Source organism: Balearica regulorum, chromosome Z, assembly GCF_011004875.1.
Source record: "Balearica regulorum gibbericeps isolate bBalReg1 chromosome Z, bBalReg1.pri, whole genome shotgun sequence".
NCBI lineage: Eukaryota > Metazoa > Chordata > Aves > Gruiformes > Gruidae > Balearica > Balearica regulorum.
Genome location: NC_046220.1, coordinates 19,655,028 through 19,668,993, shown reverse-complemented (window position 1 = coordinate 19,668,993; position 13,966 = coordinate 19,655,028). Strand labels below are relative to the sequence as shown.

Below are 13,966 nucleotides of genomic sequence, written 5' to 3'. Positions count from 1 at the left end.
AAATTACTTGAGAAAGGAACAAAACCAGGTGGTATTCTTTAATTACAAATAACTGCAATCAAAATGTCTTAATTTCATTATTTTTGAAACAGTTCCAAAAACTTGCAAAGTTTGACATGGATAAATTTTGCACTATATGTGCAAAAATTCACTACATGACAAGCCAGAAGAAGAAACATGTAATTAAAAACAAAACAGCAATCAGCTCTATCACAAAGAGGCTACTCTTGCCTTTAAGTAAGGAACTGGCAAACATACTATGTCCGTAGCTCTAATACAGAGCATGATTGCATCTCTATTCCTACAAGAAATTGTTCGCCTGCTATAATTACTACAGGAATCTTTAAGACAAGCTGTCAAACTATTTACCTTCCCGTCATCTTAGCTCATTATTTCCTGTAGAATTACTAGTATTTTGCTGAAAAAAATGACCATTCAATATAACTAAGGACACATATGAAGCTTTTCCCCCACCAAGTCTTTGCCTGTAAATCCTGAACCACCACAGAGCTAACAACAAATGAAAGGGAAGTCCCTATTAACAGCGAGAGTGCCAGTATTTCCCTCTTCAGTTTAAGCTGCATAACATCAGAATAAGACCCTGTTCTCAGGTGCTTATATCCCAGCTTTAGTCATCCAGAGTCATATCTTTTGCATTTGCCACAGCTAACTTCTGTATGCTGCACCCCCATCCTCCTCCCCCCCATCCCCAGCGAATACAGTTTCCAGGTCAAGGAGAAACAGAACAAAATTTAGACTAGAAACATGTTTATAAAGTTGTGTAAGCCAAAAATTGCAAAAAGAAACCAGAAGAGCTGTACTAGAAGACACAAGTGGTCTACTTAAAAAAATTACAAAAAGCACGTGCCCAGACAAGAACGCAAGAATAGAAAAGTCACACAGAAATATTTCTGCAGAATCTTATCCCAGTCTCAAACAATTTCTCACTGAAGGACTTCTTAAAAGATTTTGCATTAAGCAGATCTTGACATCTTTATCTACCACGAACATGCTTATTTCTGCTTGAAACTGTATAAGCTTTTAGCATCAGCAATATGCTGCAGTTTCCTCACCCTCATTATACCGATATACCACTTACTCCTCTTTCTGCTTGAGAAAAAAACAGAGAAGCTTTTATACACAAAGTGCTTCCTGGACTTGCATAATATGTAAGCTGTAGCTGTTTTGTAAAACCACAGCTATGCAAGCTCTCTCAGTCTCGGATTTTTTTATATATTTTTTAAACCAAATACATGATAAATGTCTGTAGAACAAAGAGTAATAACCTTTACATAAGAAAACAAAGACTCAAATATCTGGCTACACCCAGCAGTCCTTCTGCCACCACTAATAAGTTATAATAAAAGTTTTACACTGTATCCAGCAGCATCTTCATATCTGAAGCTGTATTAATAATCATGTCTCTTTATGCTAAGATATTCTAGCATAGCACTAGGGATGAATCTGATATTTGAGTTAATACATACTTCCAGGCAGATTCAAAGTTCAGCTTTCAGGAGACAACTCTTACAGTACTGTCTCAGACAGCTCAGTCACCCACCCTGCAGCACTGGCAAAGGGCAAGGTTAGCATGAGATCTGTCAGTGTTAAGGTATCTAAAAGATCAACACCATTCTAAGCAAACTTACTTACACACATCCCAACTCAATAAGTAAGAGAAAAAAAACCCCCACATGCAGTTCTTGTTGCCACCAGAAAGTTTTTGCTAAAGAATACATTAGTAACTTCAGTGAACTAGTATTACCCTTTGCAGTACATTATACAGTCATTGATTCAACCTTACCCTCTGTATATAAATGAATTCAGAAATACATTGTTTTCGGTGATAGGCTTTACTAAACTGTACTCTGACATTTGGAAGTAGATGGAACACCAAGTTAGGCTAGAAATAAACATATAAATGGAAAATTAAGAATATGCTAGATTCTTGAGAATCTAATATGGCCAGGAAAGCTCAGTATCATCATCCATACTTAGCATTTCAGAGAAAGCAAACCGGTAGGACCATATTAAAAGTCTTAAAAGAAAAAGACTTCTTTTACATGAAGGGATAAAAAAAGAAATAGAAAAGGTAGTAAGCTGCTCTCTGTGTTCCCCTTTAAGAACTTAACATAGCCATAGTAATTCCTCTGTACCCTTTTGGATGAAGTCTGCTAGGGACACTGCTTGGAGATCAGAGAGAGAGATGAAGGCAGGTATATGGCAGGCATTCATGAAGAATAGTACAATTATAGTTCCTGTCACACACAAAAGAATCCTGATATAGTTATAATAAACAAAGAGAAACCCTGAGAAAATAAAGTAAAACAAATACACAAAAAAATCCCTTTCTAGAAAAACAAGTTCAAAGAATATTTGTAACAAAAAACTAGCTGTTCTGAAATATTAGCTGAAATAAGTCAGCATTCCTTATGAATGCTAATAGAATTTCACATTTCCAGTGAAATACTCACATTGTCTTGTATTTGACAATTTAGGAAAGTAATTAATTTCACAAAAGTAAAGGGGATTAAAGCTGGTTTTATGTCACATCTAGAGACACAGAGATATGACACTGGTCTTAACTCTAGTAAGACAGTGCAATGATTTCACACATTGCTCGTTACCCAGGCTGAAAGAGAAACTGAAACTCTGACTCAACACTAAAAAAGAAGTCTCACTGCAAGTTATCAGTCATGGCTTTCCTTTGCTCCCCTCTCTTGACCATAATGATGCAGTTACCCAAAATTGTAGCAAATCAATCCACATATTTGAAATAACAAATCCAATGCATATCCCTATGGGCAGCAGTGTTAACTGGGAATTCTTCAAGAACAGATTCCAAGAGCAGCAAGTGAATCTGGCACGGCTTGTTCTGAACATTGACAACAGACTCACAACTAGAAAAAAGGGCTTTTAAGTACTGGAGAAATGACTGAGGACTACATAATAAAATATAAAGTAAGTTTAACTTCATATGAATTACAAAGAAAACAGCAACTTAACGGGAAATCAGCAATCTTCCCTTTGTTGTTATACTGAAGCCAATTGTACTTTTTTTTTTTGGACTCTTCAAGTTTAGGTTTGACAGTGTAGATACAGCCTGTGTAACTATTTAAGCTCATGAAAGTAATGCAACAATGCTTTTTTTTTTTTTTTAGGGACACCGAAATCTACTCTTCATCGTATCTCTGAAAATGACTAATGTAGGACTATAATAAGGACAGTGTACAACTACTTTATTATTTGGGTTTTGTACTTTTTCTCCTAAATTTGTGGAATTATAAATTACATTTTTGGAAACACAAAGACTGCAGATCTCTATTTTTATGCTATTAGATAAGAAAAGAAAAAACATAGAAAAGGATGAAGCCGGACATGGTAAAAATGCATTGGATCAACTATTTCTGCATATATAATTTTTTAATTCATTGGCACAAACTAGGAAATTTAAAAGACAAATTGCTAATCAGCATTCAGTGTTTAAATGCACATGTAAATACAAGTAAAAAAGGCTTCCCTATAAAAAACTCAAGAGAATTAATGTGGAACACTTGTGTACATGTTTCAGTAATACGCCCTGACAGTGGACGTCTTTTGTTTAATATAAGGAGACCAGAGAATACCAGAGCTGAGGAACTTTGGTGTCTCTTCTGAATCAAATGTATCTTTCTAGATCAACATTTTAGAAGCTGTGGCTTAGTACTGCTTTTCTCTCTCAAAACAGGTAACAAAACTGAAAATTGCTGCACATTGACAAAAACTAAGGAATAGTTGGTTTGTTGTTATTTCTAGTGTTTTCTGAATAGAAGTGTTGTAAAACAGCTGAAAATGCAGTACCATAAAATGTTAGAGATTTTAGTCCCTACATAACAAACTTTGCTATAAACATCAGTTTATAATGACTAGAAATGCAGTGATTTGCCTAATCAGACATCATATTAATTTAAATGAATGCTAAATATTTGTCTGAGCTCTTAACCATTAATGTGAACAGCAGGTAGAAGTTCCTTAAAGTATGTACATCCCCAAACTATTAAGTCACCATGGAGACTGAAAATTCCTCCGCGGGATTAGGAAAAAAGGTCCCACTAATCACATAAATAGTTTTCTAGGTTCACTCTTAAGATATATTAATGACAGCTATTGTGAAAAAAAGCCCTCATAACAATATAGCTCGTAAAAATTATTTCAAATATTTAGCACATCCAAAAGACTTTTCTGAGAAGTTGGTAACCAACTCTATTGCAATTCCTTTGTGTTAACTCCAGTCTGGGTATACTTCCCCAATTTTAAATAAATCACCTCTCTAGGCAGAGTATTGAACAGTTTCCTTCCTTTTCCTCTGACAGTCTGAAAGAGACTCCAGAAAGAAATATTTACCATCCTTTTGTTCTAAAAAGAAAAAGACATTCCCCAGGAACAGCCAGTATATCTTTTTGGAGACCAAACCTTGGGCTAGTGGATTTTTTGATTGAAAGTGTTTTATTTGTAAAATACTGCTCTGAGTCTAGATGGCCTCCATATTTTAATATTTCAGCACCATTTTTATTACAGATCCAAAGCCACATTTAAGCCCAAATGAAATGTGCAATGAATTTACATTAATCTGGAAGTACTAATTCCAAGTCTGTTGGACACTTATTAAAATACAGTTTCAACAGAGCTGAACAGAACTGGAGGATTTAGCTTAGTAGACACATTTCTAACCCATCCTTTCAGCTTCAAAACATGATCCCAAAATTGCACAATCCATTAAGTATCATTCTAATTAAAAGTTTGAACAAATCCAAAGTTCAAACCAAGTTTTAGATGAACTGAAAGCATCATGTGCTTTTTACAGTGAAAAAATACCAAAGCAGCAGCCTTTTTTTTTCTTCAGATATACCTGCAATACTCTTTCTGTTGATACAGTTTCATTGAAAGAAAGAGCTTCTGCTTGTGCAATAAGTTGAACTACCTGCCTAGATAAAAATAATGGTATTGATAATGATGATTATTATTAAAAAGCTGTATAACTCCTGCTGAGAAGTCTTAAAATGGGTAATCTGCCTTCTGCCCCTTGCTCTCCCAGTGAGCTGCTGGCAACATCCGAAAGTAAGTGTGCCAAGTGATCCAAGAACAAGAGAATAAAAAAAATGTTGTAATACTGACCCTACTGAAGGCTTCTTGGGACTCAGTTTGACTTTTTCCATCTGGATTTAATGGGTAGAATACATAACAGGCGATAGCCCATGGTGAGCTTACACCACTAATAAATAATAGTAATGAATCAGCCAAACCCTGCTACTAGAGAAAGTAATTGCTATGTACCATGTAGGTTTGAAATGAATACTTGGTTGCTTTTTAATTATTAGTTGCTTCAACTTAAATGACTTGTGCTCACACTGCATCACATCATATTTAAGGAATTTAATTAAAAGTCACAGAATATTCTATCTTAATATTTATGGATAATATTTTTTTTCAGATTCATTTAAATAAAATACATGTGCACAAAGGAAATATAAAAATAAGGAATTTTAACTCATTCTTGGTTCTATATGTGTTATACAGGTCAAAATGCTACAAAACTTCATTGAGCCTTGGCTCTCCATGGCTTTGGCCTGAACCATATTTTTGATTCAATATGCTAATTATCTGAAGAAAGCTACTAAGAATATAATCTAGTAAAAACTTCTGTTAGCTTAGGCAGATATCTAAATCTGATCCCTTCAAGTCATTAGTACAGCTTTACATGTATTTCAATCAGTAAATAAGAGCAAACTGTAGCTAAGGACTTTTTAAAAGAAATAATTAATTAATTTAGCAATAATTACATAATTCACATTAGCATAATGTGAGCACTGCCAAGACAGCTGTTAAAAAAAATTCAAAGTAAATAATATAATCTAATATCACACGTTCACATAGATGATTGCTTACGCTACAGTTAAAGCTGATTTTAATCAAAATCGCCTATTTCAGAGCTTGAAGAAAGCTTTCTATCTGCCTTCCAGTCAAGAAACTCCCAAAACAAAACCAACCAACCAATCTAAACCCCTCAAAATACCATAATTTGTTTGGATGCATGGGGAACAAAGGTGAAGGAGCAGAGTTTACAGCTAATATTTGCAATGAGATACACACTCTATTTCCTGAGCCTTAAAAATGTTTATCTAACATCTTTAAGATGTCTTTAAGATTTAGAAGGTCTTCTGGTTTCAAATCTAGTATTTGTACTACTAATTGCTCCAACAGAAAAAAGCAGGAAATCTGTAGCTCAGATATTTCCAGCACTTTTGAAGTAGATAATTGTGTGTGCCAAAATACAATACCATTGATGTTTTTTCAGGCAATGACTAAAAAATGTTTGTCCTTATAAGACCATTGGCTCATGGTTTTGGCACTGTTACCCGCTTTTCCAATTCTATTTCTGGTTACACATCAGGTAGGTTATAACGTAAGAAAACAGAAAGTTTTTCTTTGCTTTTGCACAGTCTGCAAAGAAGTGGTAATGTACTTACACTCCCAGCACTACTGAACTATTAAAAGAAAATTTGGCCATCTCATGTGGTACATGGTGTTGTACTTAATATTACGACACTGTGGTTTTACTGTTTGTGGTCCAGTCTCTCTCTTGTGTATTCAGTTCAGATGCCTCTTCATCTGTGTCATAGGTTTTTCTTGGGTGTAATTACTTTTGCTATTTTTAATGCAAGAGAGAGGCACAACTTATCAGAAGTATTAATTAAAGGCTGAAGGTGCAATTCAAGAGGTCTTTTCCTCTCAGTAAATGCACAGTTGCATTACAGCAGGAAAGTGTAGTAGTAGACTACATTGATGCAGAGAGTAGAAAGCCATTTCCAAACAGTGGAAACACAGTGGTTTGTGGGGTGGGGGAACAACCCCTGCCTCAGTCATGCAGGGTAGTGAAGTGCAGTCCAGATTCAGCACAGCTACTGCAAATTTCCAACCAAAGATAAAGTCAAAATGATTCACTCCTTGAAACAAATTGTTGATACTTAGCTTTTGAAGCTTTGTTCTGGTTTTTGGCTTCCCTACAAAGCATTTTGAGTTAGTATGTTGATAAAAAAGCTATGGAACATTTATTTTGAAGTTATGTGTATTAATAATTATTTCTGTAGTGACTATGACAATACAAGGAAAATCTGATCCAAACCTCATGGAGAGAAGAGAAAAAAAGCAGTTTTCAATGTTTGCTGGATCTTCCTTTCACATTGTCTTCTGGAATTTACAGGACTTGAATACTTCTTCCTCTCTCTCTTTTTTTTTTTTTTTTTTAATATATATACAATATGCAAGCAGCACAATTTCTGCTCAGGTTAATTACACAGTCCCTCAAGTACTAAACCATTTCTTTGATTGCCACCCACATTACTAATCCACTTTGAAGAGTCCTCACATTCAGTCCTTATAATTTCCAATCTCTTTCTGATAATTGCAGTACTCGTGGCAGCAGGAATGAAATGTTTTGTACCTATTATGTTGAAGTGGTCCTTAGATGTACGGAGTGGAATTTTTCCAGTGCTCCTGATAGGATGCACAGAGAAGCACTAGGAAGATAGATCAAGTGCCCACTTCTGCTGCTGTCCTATGGAGGTCATCCTGGTTTGCTTTATTTCAAATAAAAATGCAGTCCTATTGTTCAACAGAACACAGCTGGTGAAAAGAAAAGACGTTAAGTACAATAGACCTTTGGTATATGCATTGACTTTTTACCAGAAATATCATCTGTTATTGCTGTATACAACATAATCACATAGCAGTGAACAAATAATAATTTTGTTTTCTGGGCTATTAGTGCAAAGAAAATTATATAGATAAGTTTTATGGCTATAATTCATATTTTAATACTGATAGAAATTTAAAGCCGAGATTTACCCTTTTAGAAAAGTAAGTATAAACTACAAATGTAGATACTTGGGGTTCAGATACATAAACCAGGCCTGTATAGGAAGGTAAAGAGTATACACATCTAATACAAGAAAGTGCTGCAAACTCTGAAAAATATCATCTGTACTTGAAAAATAAAGCAAACCTGAAAGTCTTAAAGAAAAATTAAATACTACAAATTATTTTAAAGTTTTAAATGAAAATTATTTAAAATGCTATGGACCTATATTTCATTTCTTAAAAGGCATAAGAGAGGTTACTAGTTTTAGTCAAAACAATGATACTTATTTAAGATATCAGTGTAAGATCAGGCACATTTGGCTCCTCAAAAAGAGAACTCTCTATTCACAGCTAGGTAGGTTGTATCTTCCTGGTAGGAGTTAAGATGTTTAGATATAACATATTCAAGATAAGAATTCAAGGATGAGGAAAATTAAAAATTAAATAACATTTAAAGTTAAATTACCTTTTAGGGACTATAATTTTGTGCATTTAAACTACTACTAGTTAATACTTTATTGGTATGACATTAGTACTAGGTACTAAATACTGCTATTTAACATCTGTGCCTGATTTCATTGTTTATTGCTGTGCACCATGACTGTGACACACCCCCAACTACCTTCTTGACAGAAAGTACTAGAGAAAATGTCAGGAGATATAAACCACACAAACTGAATGTACAAACAAGGATCATAGTTATTTCTGCTATGCTTAATGCCAGAAAAGTTAAGACATATGCATATTTTGCACCTGCTAGCAAATATTCGTAATATATCTGGTTAACTTAGTGATCACTGTATTTTGTTTGTTCTTTTCGTTAGGTTAGGAGCATACAAGGGCTGAATTACATTTTTTAGCCTAACAGTTACAATAGTCGCCTTTTTGCATTGATAAAACTATTGGGGGAAAAAAAAAAAAAAAAAAAAAAAAAAAGTGTCCACTGATGATTCCTATCCCCATGATCACAGTAGGTAGTTTTGTTGCTCTTGATCTTACCTTCTTAAATATTTTTAAGGTCAAAAATTTCCTGCTCTTCCAGATCAAGAAGTGTAAAATCAACATAATTATATTGCAAAAACCCAACAGCATTAAGTCCTTGAACACACTCCCATCCAATCACAGGTATTGCAGCAGAATAAATAATTCGTAACATATTTTTCCTCTCTTTTTTTTGTTTGTGACAGAAAAATAAGATCACAATTGTTTTGAATGTAGTTGCTACCCATTCAAATACATTATCTACACATCATCTTAAAATAGATCACAGGAAATAGATGGGTGCCCAGTGGTTTCTAATTTCTAGCTCTGCTACTGCCATAACTGTTGTGTTAACTCAAGAAAGGAACTTCATCTTTATGTGATGACATTTTTCTCCTTATTCTTTATCTCATTCATTTACACTGTACACTCTGGAACACGAGTTACATTTCTCTTGTGCGCAACGCTCCCTGCAAAATATGTGCTACTTCAGCAGTATTTCAGAGCAGAATATTGTTGGCTAATCTCATTGGCTAATTTTATTGGTTCTCTCTACAGCAGGATAAATAAAACACTTACAGTCAGGTTTCAAGGGTAGATGGTTCAAAATTCAAATATGCCTTTCATTAACATTTCCTTGTAATGTATACCCTAAAACATTTATTGAAAAAAACCCACTCTTTAAAACACTTGTCCTAGAGCCCAAATTTCAAGGATAAAGCAATACCACTTTTTTTTTCCAAAAAAAAAAAAAAATCATCCAAAGAAAATATACTCATTAAATGAAAGATTAAATACTTCCGTGCATGAGTAAGGAGTTGAAGTTCATACAGGAACAGAGCCCATGAAATCTGTTACAAAAGACGGATAGAGAATGAGAAGAAGATACATGAAGTAACAGCAAAGCAGCAATGAACTGTCTCAGCAGCTAAGCCATGTTATCTTTGGTATTGATAGATAAAAATTTCTAATCAAGTTTCAGAAGAATTTCAGGCTTCAGCATTCATAGGATTACCTATCTCAAAATCACCGTGCTTTGAGGGAAGAGGACAGCAAACTATGAGACTGCAGAAGTCGTCATCACCACTTTTGATTTTCCAGACTACTTTTGCTTTGTTACCGTCTGGCTTGGTGCTTCAAGCTTCCATGCAGTACAAGCAAGCTATACAGCAAGATAATAAAGGGATACACAATTTATGTCAAAATCACTTGGACTTTCTGAAACTGTTATGCCTCTATACTCACTTCATTGTCCATTTGCAAGGTTACCTAAATTATACACTATGAATTCTCTGTCCCTGCTTGTTACTAGAAAAAAAAACTGTGAATGTCTCTATATCCATAACTGTTAATAAATTAGGAGTAATAAAACCAGAAAAAAACCTCTTGACATAAAAATGTTCACAAATTCTCTATTGACTAATCTTTTCTTTACATGTTAATCAATAAATCTCACCCATCTGAGGATGTGGTCGTAGGCTTGCCAAGTTGGTGAAGAGGGTTTTAAAGTTGCCAGGGGAGGGGAACCTCAATCCATCTCACTCCTACCAGTTTGATGCCAGCAATAGATGCCCAGAAACTGGAAAAGGATCACAGGTCAGAAGGAGAACACCTGAAGTGCAGCACAAAGGAATTCCAGCCACTCCAGCCAGTCAGTCAGCTTCATTGGGGGCCCAACTTAAATGCCTCTGTGCAGACACAGGTAGCACGGGGAATAAACAAGAGGTGTTGGAGACACGTGCACACACCTGCAGGGCTACGATCTCATTGGCATCACGGAGACATGGTGAGATGGCCTCTATGACTAGAGTGTTGGAATGGAAGGATACAGGCCTTTTAGGAAGGACAGGCAGGGCAGATGAGGAGCGGGTGTCGCCCTCTGTGTCAATGACCAGCTGGAGTGCATGGAGCTCCGCCTGGGGATGGATGAGGAGCCGACCAAGAGCTTATGGGTCAGGATTCAAGGGAGGACAGGGACAGGTGACATTACACTGGGGGTCTGCTACAGGCCACCTGAACAAGAAAACTGAGAGGATAAGGCCCTATGTAGACAGATGGGAGCAGTCTCATGTTCACAAGCCCTGCTCCTCATGGGGGACTTAATCACCCCGATGTCTGTTGAAGGACGACACAGCAGGGCACAAGCAATCCATGAAATTCCTGGAATGCATTGATGATAACTTGCTTCTCCAAGTGATAGAGGAGCCAATGAGGAGACATGCCTTGTTCTCACCAACAAGGAGGGGCTGCTGGGGAATGTGAAGCTCAAGGGCAGCCTTGGCTGCAGGGACCATGAAATGGGGGAGTTCAAGATCCTCAGGGCAGCAAGGAGGGTGCACAGCAAGCTCAATACCTTGGACTTAGGAGACCAGACTTTGGCCTCTTTGGGGATCTGCTTGGTAGAGTGCCATGGGACAAAACCCTGGAGGGAAGAGGGACCCAGGAAAGCTGGTTAGTATTCAAGGGCCACCTCCTCCAAGCTCAGGAGAGATGCATCTCAACAAAGAGGAAGTCAGGCAAAAATGCCTGGAGGCCTGCATGGATGAACAAGGAGCTCCTGATGAACAAACTCAAATGCAAAAAGGAAGCCTACAGAAGGTGGAAGCAAGGGCAGGTAGCCTGGGAGGAATACCGAGAAACTGTCTAAGCAGCCAGGGATCAGGATAGGAGAGGTAAAGCCCTGGTAGAATTAGATGTGGCCAGAGACATCAAGGGCAACAAGAAAAGCTTCTATAGGTATGTCAGGGATAAAAGGAAGACTAGGGAAAATGTGGGCCATAACCAGAAGGAAACAAGAGACTTGGTTACCTGAGATACAGAAAAGGCTAAAATACTCAACAAGTTTTTTGCCTCAGTCTTCACCAGCAAGTGCTCGAGCCACACCGCCCAAGTCAAAGAAGGCAAAGGCAGGGACTGGAGAATGAAGAACCACCCACTGAAGGAGAAGATCAGGTTCAAGATCATCCAAGGAACCTGAAGGTTCGTAAGTCCATGGGACCTGATGAGATGCATCCACATGTCCTGAGGGACCTGGTGGATGAAGTTGCTAAACTCCCCTCCATGATATTTGAGAAGTCCTCGCAGTCCGGTGAAATTCCCACTGACTGGAAAAGGGGAAACATAACCCCCATTTTTAAGGAAAAAAAAGGAAGACCTGGGGAATTACAGGCCAGCCATCCCCACCTCTGTGCCTGGCAAGATCATGGAGCAGATCCTCCTAGAAACTATGTTGAGGCTGAGGCCTCCTGGAAAATAAGGAGGTGATTTGTGACAGCAAACATGGCTTCACTAAGAGAAAATCATGCCTGTCAAATTGGGTGGCCTTCTACAACAGGGCTACAGTGTTGGTAGATGAGGGAAGAGTGACAGATGTCATCTATCTGGACTTGTGCAAAGCATTTGACACTGTCCCACATGACATCCTTGTCTCTAAATTGGATCTGATAGATGGATCACTTGGTGGATAAGGAATTGGTTGGATGGTTGCACTCAAAGATTTTTGGCCAATAGCTTGGTGCCCAAGAGGAGACCAGTGATGAGTGGCATTTCTCAGGGGTTAGTATTGGGACCAGCATTGTTTAACATCTTTGTTAGCGACATGGAGAGTGGGAAGGGATGCCATCCAGAGGGACCTTGACAGGCTGGAGAGGTGGGCTTGTGCAAACTGCATGAAGCTCAACACGTGGGTCAGTGCAACCCCAAGCACAACTACAGGCTGGGTGGGGAATGGACTGAAAGCAGCCCCGAGGGGAAGGACTTGGGAATGTTGGTGGATTAGAAGCTCCACATGACCTGACAATGTGTGCCTACAGCCCAGAAAGCCAACCATGTCCTGGGCTCCATGAAAAGAAGCATGGCCAAAAGTTCGAGGGAGGTGGTTCTCCCCCTCTACTCTGCTCTGCTGAGACCCCACCTGGAGTACTGCATCCAGCTCTGGGGTCCCCAGTACAAGAAGGACATGGATCTGTTAGAGTAAGTCCAGAGGAGGGCCACAAAGTTGATCAGAGGGCTGGAGCACCTCTCCTGTGAGGACAGGCTGAGAGAGTTGAGGTTGTTCAGCCTGGAGAAGACAAGTCTCCAGGGAGACCTTAGAGCAGCCTTCCAGTACCTGAAGGGGCCTACAGGAAAGCTGGAGAGGGACTATTTATCAGGGAGTGTAGTGACAGGACAAGGGGTGATGGGTTTAAGCCGAAGGAGAGGAGATTTAAATTGGATGTTAGGAAGAAATTCTTCACTGTGAGGGTGGTGAGGCACTGGCACAGGTTGCCCAGAGAAGCTGTGGATGCCCCATCCCTGGAAGTGTTCAAGGCCAGGCTGGATGGGGCTTTGAGTAACTTGGTCTAGTGGAAGGTGTTCCTGCCCATGGCACAGGGTTGGAACTAGATGATCTTTAAGGTCCCCTCCAACCCAAATTATTCCATGATTCTATCCACAGCTCTTCTCAGACATCACTCAGCTTCTGGCACTGAGTTCCAAGATGCAGTGAGACCTATGTACTCATTGATTACACAGCACACAGATGATGCAGTTCTAAATTAATTAGCTGGTTTTAAGTCATAGGAAATACTTTTTCCCACAAAGGACTATCAGAATTTGTAGTGAGCATTTTTGCCAATTAATAAAAATATACACCAGTATAGTGTCACAGTGGCTAGCAGAAACAATGATATGCTGCACAAACATGCACTCATTTCAAAATGTATATTACATCAAATATTGTAAAAAAATACACATGTTGCATCCTGATATACAAACAATCACAGCAGAAAGGTAATGAAGGAAATGAAGCATAAAAATTGCTCAGCTTATTCATAAGCTTGCATTGTGTGGGCTGCCTTATGCATAGGTATATAAAGAATTCAAAATTTCTAGAACATCTGACATCCAAACATATAAATCCCAGAACCAGTATAGTCTAATGTACAATAAAAGAAAAATGCTGGAGTGCTACTTCCAAAACCAGAAAAACATTTTCTGTTTTCATTAAAAATAAATATAAAAAAGCAATTGAAAACTGGGCACCAAGAAATATTAGCTGTGGGATTTTTCACTTCGACCTTTAAGTAGAACAGTTTCACTATGAAAACAG

The 13,966-nt window shown here is 37.8% G+C and overlaps 1 protein-coding gene across 10 annotated transcripts in view; it reads right to left on the bottom strand.

Annotated features, from left to right (window-relative positions):
* PRR16 (proline rich 16) overlaps nt 1-13,966 on the bottom strand; it is a 168,626-nt gene that overhangs the window by 63,970 nt on the left and 90,690 nt on the right. For 2 of the 10 annotated variants that reach the window (XR_012833165.1, XR_012833166.1), the window contains exon 2: nt 7,481-7,662. The exons of the other annotated variants lie outside the window; for them this stretch is intronic. The gene's annotated coding sequence lies outside the window, so the exon portion shown is untranslated. The remainder of the gene's footprint in view (nt 1-7,480; nt 7,663-13,966) is intronic. 10 annotated transcript variants of the gene reach the window in all.